This window comes from Macadamia integrifolia, unplaced genomic scaffold (genome assembly GCF_013358625.1).
Source record: "Macadamia integrifolia cultivar HAES 741 unplaced genomic scaffold, SCU_Mint_v3 scaffold1484, whole genome shotgun sequence".
Taxonomy (NCBI): Eukaryota; Viridiplantae; Streptophyta; class Magnoliopsida; order Proteales; family Proteaceae; genus Macadamia; species Macadamia integrifolia.
In genome coordinates, this window is record NW_024868223.1 from 68,075 (window position 1) to 79,077 (window position 11,003).

Here is an 11,003-nt window from a genome sequence, read left to right on the forward strand (position 1 = left end):
TATTCCATCATATCAGAATCAGCTGGGACTCTGTGCGTATGGCAAAGTTTCTGTTCCAAATTAATGATTCTGAGTCCGAAACAGTTTTTTGTGTTTACGATATTTTGGAGTACCTTTGAACAAGAAGAGTAAGCCAGGTATTAATTATTTGTTGATAGTCCATCAAAATGTTTTAAAATATTTCCTCCCTTGTTAATATCCCACAAAAGCGTTGTGTCGTTGAAGCCATAGCAACACCATCTGATAGTCTCTCGTAGTCCTCAATGAAAAGGAAAAGATTCAGACTTTGGAATTCATTGATTCCGGCCAGCTGATATCGGTAGTAGGTTCAAATCATACTTTTTTTGCTAGAAAATCAATTGTATTAAAATAATGAAAAAAATATACATGGATCTCAGAATATCGCCATTACAAAAATAGACTGAGAGGCACAGAAAATCTTACCCACCATCGGCATTGCCATCAGTAGGAAAAGGTCCCCTATCCCCTAGCCTAACAAGAGGAGAAAAATATCTATGAAAAACAGTATGTTGGACTCTGAGCGGCATCCATCTCCATATCCAAACTTGATGAAATCACACATTCGACATACATGAGTTCCTTCTTTTGGCATTCCATGTGAATTCGTTCTTTTGGCATTCAAAACATAGACGTCCCTGCTTATTAAGGGATGTGGGCTTAAGCACATATTAAACGCATATTTTAGTTTACTAAGGCTATGTTTGGTTTGCATTCTTGGAATGCATTCTAAGAATACATTCCCAAAATGGAGAATGCATTTTCAACTTAAAATGAGAATGTTGTTTGGAACACCTTTAATTAGAATGCATTCTTGATTTTAGAATGGGAATTGTGTTTGGAATGGTATTTATATTCACATTCTTAAGAATCCGTTCTTCGCCTACTTGGCCAATTGACCTATCATTTTTTTCATTATTATTATTATTATTATTATTATTATTATTATTATTATTATTATTATTATTATTATTATTATTATTATTATTATTATTATTATTATTATTATTATTATCATTATCATTATCATTATCATTATCATTATCATTATCATTATCATTATCATTATCATTATCATTATCATTATCATTATCATTATCATTATCATTATCATTATCATTATCATTATCATTATCATTATTATTATCATTATTATTATTATTATTATTATTACTATTATTATTATTATTATTATTATTATTACTATTATTATTATTATTATTATTGCTATTATTATTATTATTACTATTGCTATTATTATTATTATTATTATTATTATTATTATTATTATTATTATTATTATTATTATTATTATTATTATTATTATTATTATTATTGTTATTATTATTATTACCACTTCTTGTCTACTCTTTAATTTCTCAACTTAACTCAATAACCTATGTAAAAATGGAATTCGATCCTTAGGATTTAGCAATATACAACTATTTTTAAGAGCTCTATATTTTATCACATAGGAAAACACATTTGAACTAGAAATCATATTATAATGTCAATGATTAAATGGATCTCCATCTCAACAAAGTCTACTATTTTTCATTTTTTATTTTTTATTTTATCATAGAAAAGAAATTAATTGAAAAACTACAAAGGGGAAGGCCGGGAAGTTAGAAGTTGATTACAGATCCATTCAATTGGTAGCTAATTGATGCGCCACCACCACTTGATCATAACATTGTTTCACCATATTAAAAAAACGATTAAGGACAATGCTTGGGGAAGAAGCAATGATTTGCAGAGAATGTAGCAAGGGATTTCATTTATGGAAAGGTCTATATGGTCACATGAGGTGCCACCCTATGTAGGAGAACGGAGATGTTGCTTTGCTACCAGAGAAATTGAGAAGAATGAGGTACTACAATATTTATACAACTTTATCTTCTTATGTTTTGGAGACTGATCAAGAACAAAAATTGACGGAGCCATGTGTTTGATGATGCTTTCTAGGGATGTGCCTAAATGGGATGGGTTCAAATCTTTTAAAGCAAAGTCTTCGGATAATGATCCTATGGTTTTAGAAGCTCAAAATAGATCATCAGGTGCAGGTAAGCTGAATCCTGGAAAGCAAGAATTTTAATCTTTCCTGTGATAGGAGTTATGAGAATCTTAACAATCTAAAGATGAAGAAGCCCATAATCAAAAAGTTAAAGGGTAATTTACAGCGCCACCCCCTGAAGAATACCAGTATTATAGGAACACCCCTTCTCTTTTACCAAATTAGATTCAGACCTCCTACCGTCAGTCACTATTAAGTAAGGAGTTAAAAGGAATGTTATACCCTCAGACCCCCTGCAGTCCCAAATTAGATTGTTTCCCTCCTCTTTGTCCTCATCTCCAAACCTAACCCTCATAAAATTTTAATTCACATGGCACTCGCCTTCAGCATTGCCGTCAAGTTTGCTCTTGCAAGATGAAGAAGTGACATATGCGTTGTTGAACTTTTCTTAACTCTGTTTAGGACGTTCCAAAAAACTTTAGAGAACTCTTTTAAATCTGAAAACAGACTATTCCACACAAGCAAGGGGAGTTTAGGCCAAGAGTAGTACAGAGAAGTCGAGAGAATAAAGCATTGTGAGATTCTGAAAGCGTCACCAGTACATGATTAATCTCATAAAACACTACAGAGGATCTGTAATTGGAACTCCTTAAACTGATATTACAACCCAGGTACTAGAAAAGAATCATAATTTCCAACACACAAGCTAAAATCCTAAATACTTGAACATCAAACAGAGATTTTCTCCATCTCCTCATGAACCCGAAACTGTAGCTAACAAAGGTATCTACTTCTAAACAGTTATTTAATCAAAACCGAAAACTTAGAAGTGGTTCAAACTCTGAAACGAATCCCAAATCAAGGTAGAATTCAATATATTTTAACCATTCGAGACTGAGCAGAGCTTCTTCGACGCATCCCCAATTCAATATATTTCTCCCAAATAAAATATAGAATAGAATAATAAAGTAGAGACAAAAGGAATCGAAGAAGTTGGTGGGTTTAAGGGAGGGAGAGATGCTCTTCAAAAATAGTAAAAAAAGGGAGAAGTAAAGGAAAGGAAAGGAAAGGAAAGGAAATTTTTTTTTTTTGGTTTTGGAAAAGTTTTTTTTTTTTTTTTGGGTTCTGTTTTGTTCTCAAAACTCCAACAATTAAACAAGGGAATAGAGATCAGTCTCATAAAGCCATTGACAGAGAGGGTCATCGTCGGACCCAAATGAGGAGTCAGAGACGGAAGAGGAGACGACCATGTGGGCTTCATGGGACTCAAGGAGAGATCGAGCAGGGCAATCTGAGTCGGCGAGAGAGGAGAGAGACGTGAAGAAAGGGAGGATCGAAGATAGGGCATGGATGGTTGATCAAGGCTCGGAAAGAGCTTCCCACCATGACTGCATCGGATTAGGGTTTCCATTTGCCGCTGCTACTGCTAGAGAGTGATCGCCAGTGCTCTGAACATGAAGGTATATTAGGTATGGATTTGGGGATGGGGATTTATCAAATGGGTATATAACGTACTTCACCTTTTACAAGGGTATTTTGGTATTTTAAAAAATATATGGTAGCTGACATCAACATATAAGGTATATTCCGTAACAGTGACTGACGGCAGGGGGTCTAAGTCTAATTTGGTGAAAGAGAGGGGGTGTTCCTATAATACTAGCATTCTCCAAGGGGTAGCTTTATAAATTACCCAAAGTTAAAATATGTTGGTTCTAATTCCGGGTTTCTGAGGGTTGGTCCCAACAAGGTTGAATCTACAATGTCTATTGATGGGAATCTAAGGATTGACAAGGGCAATCATAAGAGAAGTAAATTGGATTGTTCTGAAGATGGATTGGGGAAATATTCCATTAAGGATGCTGGAATGGATCAAACTGATATTGATTCAAGAAAGAACAAAGGAAATGGTTGCTATATTGGATTGAAGGAAGATTCTGAAATCTACAAGGACAATAAAAGAGAAGCATGTTTGAGTGTACAACCTGCTATAAGACATTCCATTCTCACCAAGCTCTTGGTGGACACAGCTCCAGCCATTACAAGATCAAGGCCAGCTTTTCCTCAAGAATCAAAAGCATTGAAATGGCATTGAAACAGAGTTTCTGCTGATCCAACAACTAATAGTAAGCTTAACAAGCCTTGTAATAATGACTGAGGTAGAGCAAGACAGGGACATTGATGGTGTTTCAGGAACTAGTTATGGATCAAAGAAGAGCAAGGGGCATAAGTGCTTAATCTGTTTCAAGGTTTTTGCTTCAGGCAAAGCTTTAGGTGTCCACTAGAGATCCCATTTGACTAGGGACTTTGAATACAGAAACAATCTTCTTGAGATTACTATATAACCAGTCTGAAACTACTTGTGATTACTACTGATGCACGGAAAAACTTGGGTAGGCCCGGCTGGACCTGACAAATTGCCCAAGGAAAAACCCTACTCACTATTTTGAGTTTATAAATAGTTTTTTTGAGGAGAGGGAGAGCCGCCGACTACCCTAATGTAAGGAGGTTTGGGGTTGAGGGAGGTTCATCTCCATCTGATATGACGGCCGCTACCGTCGTTGCTTTTCCTGGAAGGAAGCTCTCTTGAGGCTCATCTTCTTCAATCGTTCTCCATCTCAAGCTTTAGCATCAAGGTATGATGATCGATTTAGTTTTGTTGTTTCTCTCTCTCTCGTGATTCTTAACATATGAAAGTAATAAGATCTTGGTCTGTTAAATAATTTAGCCTGGTGGAGTTGTCCTGGGGAACTTGCATGAAATCGAATCAACGATTTACCAGAAGATTAAAAGGGTTAGTTTATTTCTTTATTTATGTAATTAATATTATTAAATTAAATCTCTCTCTATCTTTCGTGTGCATGTGAATGTGTGTGAACATTGAGATGACATTCTGTAATCTTTGAAGCAGGAAGCAGTGAGAACTAGTGGTTATCAGAAATTGAAGGCGAGTCTTTGGAGAATGGAGTTCATGGCCGTGAGATGGAGATGGATTTTCCATCTTCAAGCAAATCTCTGAGATTTGCCCCTAGACCAGGTTATGGACAAGTAGGGACAAAGTGTATAGTAAATGCGAACCTGAAGTTGTATTCATCGAAACTTCCTTCATATAATTCATTGTTGCAATTGCAGAAGCTATGGAGTAGGATTTTCTTTATCAATGTCGGATGGTATCTGCTGCCTCCATTTCCTTGCATTACTAAGATTTTATATTCATTTTGCCCCTTCTTTGTCAGCGTTCTTGCCTATTATCAGTTTAATCATAAGTTTCTTTTTTTCTTTCAAACAGGTGACCATAACTCCTGAGGTTGTATCAAGAAATTTAAACAGAGCTATCATGGCAGAGCTTGTGAAATTGTACGAAGGTTCGACCTGGGAATGAGATTGCCCGCTTATGATAGAAGAAAGAGCTTATACGCCGCTGGTGAGTTTCCCTTTACTTCGAAGGAGTTCAACATTAAACTTCTGGAAGAAGATGATGGAATTAGAGATAGGACATGCAGAGAATCTAGGCGTCCAAAGGTTGTGGATTGAGTGTGACTTGGTCGCAGTGGTTACTTTGTTTCAGAACAACAAGGTTCGTTGGATCGTTCGTCAAAGGTGGTTAGCATGCATGAGGTGTTTAGATCATGTGGAGCGGAAAATCAGTCATTGTTTTCATGAGGCGAATTCAATCGCTGATTTTCTTTCAAAGACAACAGCTAGGTTTGAGACTTCAGCCCCAGTGACAATGTGGTTGGCTTAATGTGCTGTTTCTAATTTTATTTTTGTGTGGGTATTGAGTTTTGGTCTCCTTTTTCTGCCGATGGCAATGTCGAAGGTGGAGTAGGAGATCCTTCTCAATCCCCTTGTTTTGTTTTCTGTTTGGGGCTTCTTCTGGGCTCCTTTCAGCTTGTACATTATTTCATTCTTTTTCTTTTTATATTTAATACAAATGTTTTCTAGCGAAAAAAGGAATTAGTGGTCCCAAGTAAGGGTAGAACACAGGTCACAAGACTTAAACCAACAGCATTAGACCAAACATTGGGTGCGGGGCGGTAGTAGTTGTTCATAGATAGAGGAATTGAAATCGCTACCAAATTTAGGCATTACTAGTCTAGGGTCAGACTGATATGCAGTTGCTGAATCAAGAAGGAGGAGGAGGAGGAGGGAAAATATGTCTTTTTCTAAAACTAACAACTCCCTTACGATGTTAGTTTTTTTGGTTTAAATATAATAAACGAATGATTTTATAGGGAGAGAACGTAATATAGGCAAATGCAGGGGAGGTTGATGTAAATGACCCTATCATATATTATTGTAAGGATAGAATTTTGGAACTTTAACTGTCCAGGACGAAATCTGTCCATTGATCATAAAGTCATAAAGTGATTTGATCTCTTAATGGAAAAGGAATTTGGTGTGCATGTTGTGTGTTAAAGACTATTTTTTACTATAGTTCAATCCTAGAAAATGGTAGAATTATCCGAGTTTGGATAGTGATAGTTTTGCCCGGTGCGTCGATTTATTTTGGAATCTCAGGTATTTTCCAAGTGGGGTAGCTCTTTTTAAGGGTTGATTTATCCTCAGATTGTAATTGTTGGTGTACAATAACCGATAAAAAAGAAAAAAAGAGTCAACCAAGAAATCCACTAGAGGTCACTCAGCTTTGAAAGCAGGAACTTAGTACAACCCTCGATGTTTTTCTTGAATTCCTATTGCTTTTCCATTTCCAACTTTGGTGTTAGGAGCTTTATGTACTTCTTCTTAATTTCTTCTTCATGTACGTGACAAATCTTTCAAAAGCAGGTTGTTATTCTTGAAGACGGTTGTTTAAGGTTTCAACCATAGGTATCAACACCTTCATCCTTGCTTTATGTACACCCACTGTCCCTCAACTTCCCACAACATTTCAGTGTGGATCTCCGAAATGAATAGAGAGAAGCTCATAACCTGTGAGAAGATATGATGAATGGTGACAATAATAATGAGAGGACAACAATTTTATTGGGGATATAAGGGCGGTTTAAAATGGAAAATTGAAGAAATGACCATGCTAACTTCATAATTTCGTAACTCCATAATCTACGATTCTGGATCCTTACCTTGTTGCAATAACATAAAAGAAATAACTATTTTCACAATGAAAAGAGAGGTTGGTCCTCACCCGTTCATTAAATACCGACAAAATATGAATAAATGTAATTTTAATTTTGAAATTAATATGGTTTCACATATTTTTAAATTTCATTGAAATTTGATTTCTATTTCACTGAAATAAGCTGTAAAAATCCAATCAAATAATTGTGGTTGGTATAATCCAATTTACTTACCAATTGCATATCAGCTGAACTTTGGTAGTCAGTTGTAAATATTTGATTAGTTTCCTCTCATATCTCAACCATAGTACCAAACTAAAATAATTCATGAAGTAGTCCTATATTGAGATAAAAGAAATCCACACTTTATAGGAGACAAAACAAGGGGAAGAAGAACATAATAGGTGAAATAAATGTGTAAGTTTTTGTTTTTATGTACCGCTCATGAATCCAAGATGGTTGTATCTTCATACAAACTTGATGAGCACCTCCGATATAAATGAATTCCTAATTTTTGTCATTGTAAACATAAAGATTTTTGTTTAAGAGTAGAAGTAAATTCCCATGAGCCAAGATATTCCACAACTTAAAAAAAAAAAATAATAATAAATAAATAAAATAAAAAACAAAGAAGAAATGTAAGGATTTTACTTTACTAAATGTCACATAATGTGCTTAGGGGTTGCACACGCATATTCAAATTAATGAAGTAATGGATCAAGCCAATCATAAGATAAGTAAATTGGACTATTCTGCAGATGAATTGGGGAAAGATTCCATTAAGGAGGCTGGAATGGATCAAACCGATATTGGTTCAAGCCAGAACAGAGGAAATGGTTGCTATATTGGATTGAAGGAAGATTCTGAAATCTGCAAGGACAATTCAAAGAGAAGCATGTTTGAGCGTACAACCTACAATAAGACGTTCCATTCTCACCAAGCTCTTGGTGGACATAGGTCCAGCCATTACAAGATCAAGGCCAGCTTTTCCTCAAGAATCAAAAACATTTAAAATAGCATTGAAACAGAGTTTCTTCTGATCGCCTGATCCAACAACTGATAGTAAGCTTAACATACAAGCCTTGTAATGATGAGATTCTGATTGAGGAAGAGCAGGATAGGGATATCGATAGTGTTTTAGGAACTAGTTATGGATCAAAGAACTTAATCGGTTTCAAGGTTTTTGCTTCAGGCAAAGCTTTAGGTGGCCACAAGAGATCCAATTTGACTAGAGACTTTGAATACAGAAACAATCTTCGTGAGATTACCATATAATCAGTCTGAAACTACCTAATTAGACTTATATTTGGCTATGTTCAGTAAATCATGCAAATATAACCATTAAAAACAAATTTCAACTCGAGTTTCATAATGAATATTTCAATGTACATCCAAGTCTGCATAGAAAAAATTTACATTCAAATGCAAGACTCCATGGAGGAGTTCTAATGCCTACTGCTGCTAAGCAGGTCATACTCCAACAATATTGGGAATACCATGCCAGCTGAGGACACCACCAACAAGATGCAGGGAAGGGACCGGCGTCATGTGGCGTATCACTGCCTCGAAATCATTGTCAAGTCCGAAGAGAATATTGGCACCTTTTACATAGCCATTGCTTTTTAGGAGAATTTTCTTAAACGCACCCATATTAAAAGTCTATAGCGAACAGTGAGCATTGACGATTCATTCCACCCCATATGTTTGTGCCACCCTCTCTAATCTACCAATATAACATTGATCATCAAAACCCATTTCCAAAATACAGATTCAAAAGATTGTAAAATCCAGTAAGGTCATACGCTCCGTGGAATTCCACCTAAATAGATGGGTATTACAGAAAATCAAACCAGACTTGCAAATCAATTGGGAGAAATGGAGTCTACTGAATGAGGATCAGTCAAAACATCAAACTCCTTAAAGTTGAACCGCCAAACAAAGCTGCAACTGCCTCCAAAATCAGGAAGATTGCCATTACTGATGGGATATCAGGTGAACTCTGGTACCCAATTGTAGATATTTGATTAGTTTCCTCCCATATCTCAACCATGTACCCAATTAAAACATTCATATATAGAGATAAAGCAATCCACAATTTATAGGACACAATCCAACGGAAAGAAAAAAAAAAAGGGTGAAATAAATTTGTGTTCTTGTTTTTTTAACCGCTCAATGAATCAAACATGGTTGTATCTTCATACAAACTTGATGCAATCACACACGACTTATATGAATTCCTTATTTTGGCATCGTAAACATGAAGTTCCTTGTTTAAAAGTACCAGTAATTTCCTATGAGCAAAGGGTGAAGGGTAAAAAAAAATCAATTTATAGAGAAAGGGGTTCATATTGATATAAGGTATGACTGATCTCGATATCTGGTCGATCATCCAGGATCAGGTATCGTTATTAGAATAAGGGTAAAATCAATTAAAAAAAAGATGTATCTTTTTATGAAAAATGAAGGTAAAATTGATCGATCCTGACCAATATGGACCGATCTAGATACCGATATTGATCCAATATACTCGCTATTGGATGACTGATACTATGAACTTGAACCATGTCTAGGGAAAGTCAAATAAAAGTTTAACCCGAAACGTGCCATGAAATACTGCTGTTAGCCTGTTGCAGATGAGGAGAAGCTCAGCAAGAGTATTTCTAATTCAGCTACTACCAGTGTAAAGGATTCTGAATCTGGTCTGAAAAAGAAAAGACTTGGAAGTTTTCGGTCAGATTCAAACAACAATGGGTTTTTCCGATTCCCTCTCTTTAGCAATGCCGAAAGTGGAGTGGGGAATTGAGTTTGCGTTTACATTTTTAGGTTCTCTTATATCTCTTTCATTCTTTATTTGATATTTTCTTTAATAATCTTAAAAAAGAAAAAAAAAAAAAAAAAAAAAAAAGAATAAAAGTTTCATCTTTAATATAATATGGGACTTTCCTTGGTCTCAAATAATATTCGGATTTAAAAAAAAAAAAAAAAAAAACCTCTGTAGTCTGTATAGTCACATGAGGTGCCACCCTAAAAGGAGAAAGAAAATGCTGCTCTACCACTGGAGAAATCGAGAAGAATAAGGTATTAAAATACTGATGCAACTTCATCTTCTTCTGTTTTGGAGATTGATCAAGAACAATTAAAAGGTGCCCACTGTTTGATGATGCTTTCTACGGATGAGCGTCGATTGGGGGGGGTCAAAATAGATCATCAAGTCTGGGTAAGCTAAATCCTGGAAAGTGAGAAGAAAATTTTGATTTTTCCTGTGACAGGGATTATGAGAATCTGAATAATTTAAAGATGAAGAAGCCAATAATCAAAAGTTAAAATATGTTGGTTTTGATTCTGGGTGTCAAGAAGGTTGAATCTACAATTTCTGTCAATGGGATTATCATGGATAACAAAGCCAGCCGTAGAAGTAAATTAGACTATTCCAAGATGAATTGGGAAAAGATTTCATTAAGAAGGCTGGAATGGATCAAACTGATTCTGGTTTTGGGAAAATAATGGTTCAGGCAAGAAGAGAAATTGTAATAGTTATCATATTGGATTGGGCCAATATTTTGAATTATGCAGGACAATCAAAAGAGAAGTCGGTTTGAGTGTGCAACCTGCAACAAGACCTTCCATTCTCAGCAGTATCATAAAGGACACAGGTCCAGACATTACAAGATCTCAGGGCCTACTTTGCCTCGAAGATCGAAAGCAGGGAAACATCATTGGGACAGAATTAAGCTGATCCAACAACTGATAGTAAGCTTAAACGTTTTGTAGCAATGGGACTAGGATTGCGGAAGAGCAAGAAAGTGACATCGATGGCGCTTCAGGAACTAGTTATAGATCAAAGAAGAGAAAGGGCATGAGTGCTCAATCTCTTTCAAGGTTTTTGCTTCAGGCAA

The 11,003-nt window shown here is 35.6% G+C and overlaps 1 long non-coding RNA gene across 2 annotated transcripts; it reads left to right on the forward strand.

Moving 5' to 3' along the window:
* The first annotated feature begins 4,513 nt into the window (after positions 1–4,513).
* On the forward strand, positions 4,514–5,771 carry LOC122063870. Of its 2 annotated transcripts, none has more exons than XR_006135495.1 (4): positions 4,514–4,665; positions 4,758–4,823; positions 4,938–5,199; positions 5,319–5,771. It is a non-coding gene; the product is annotated as an uncharacterized LOC122063870 (long non-coding RNA). The 2 variants fall into 2 exon arrangements; XR_006135494.1 differs by having other exon boundaries at positions 4,941–5,199.
* The last annotated feature ends 5,232 nt before the right edge of the window (positions 5,772–11,003 follow it).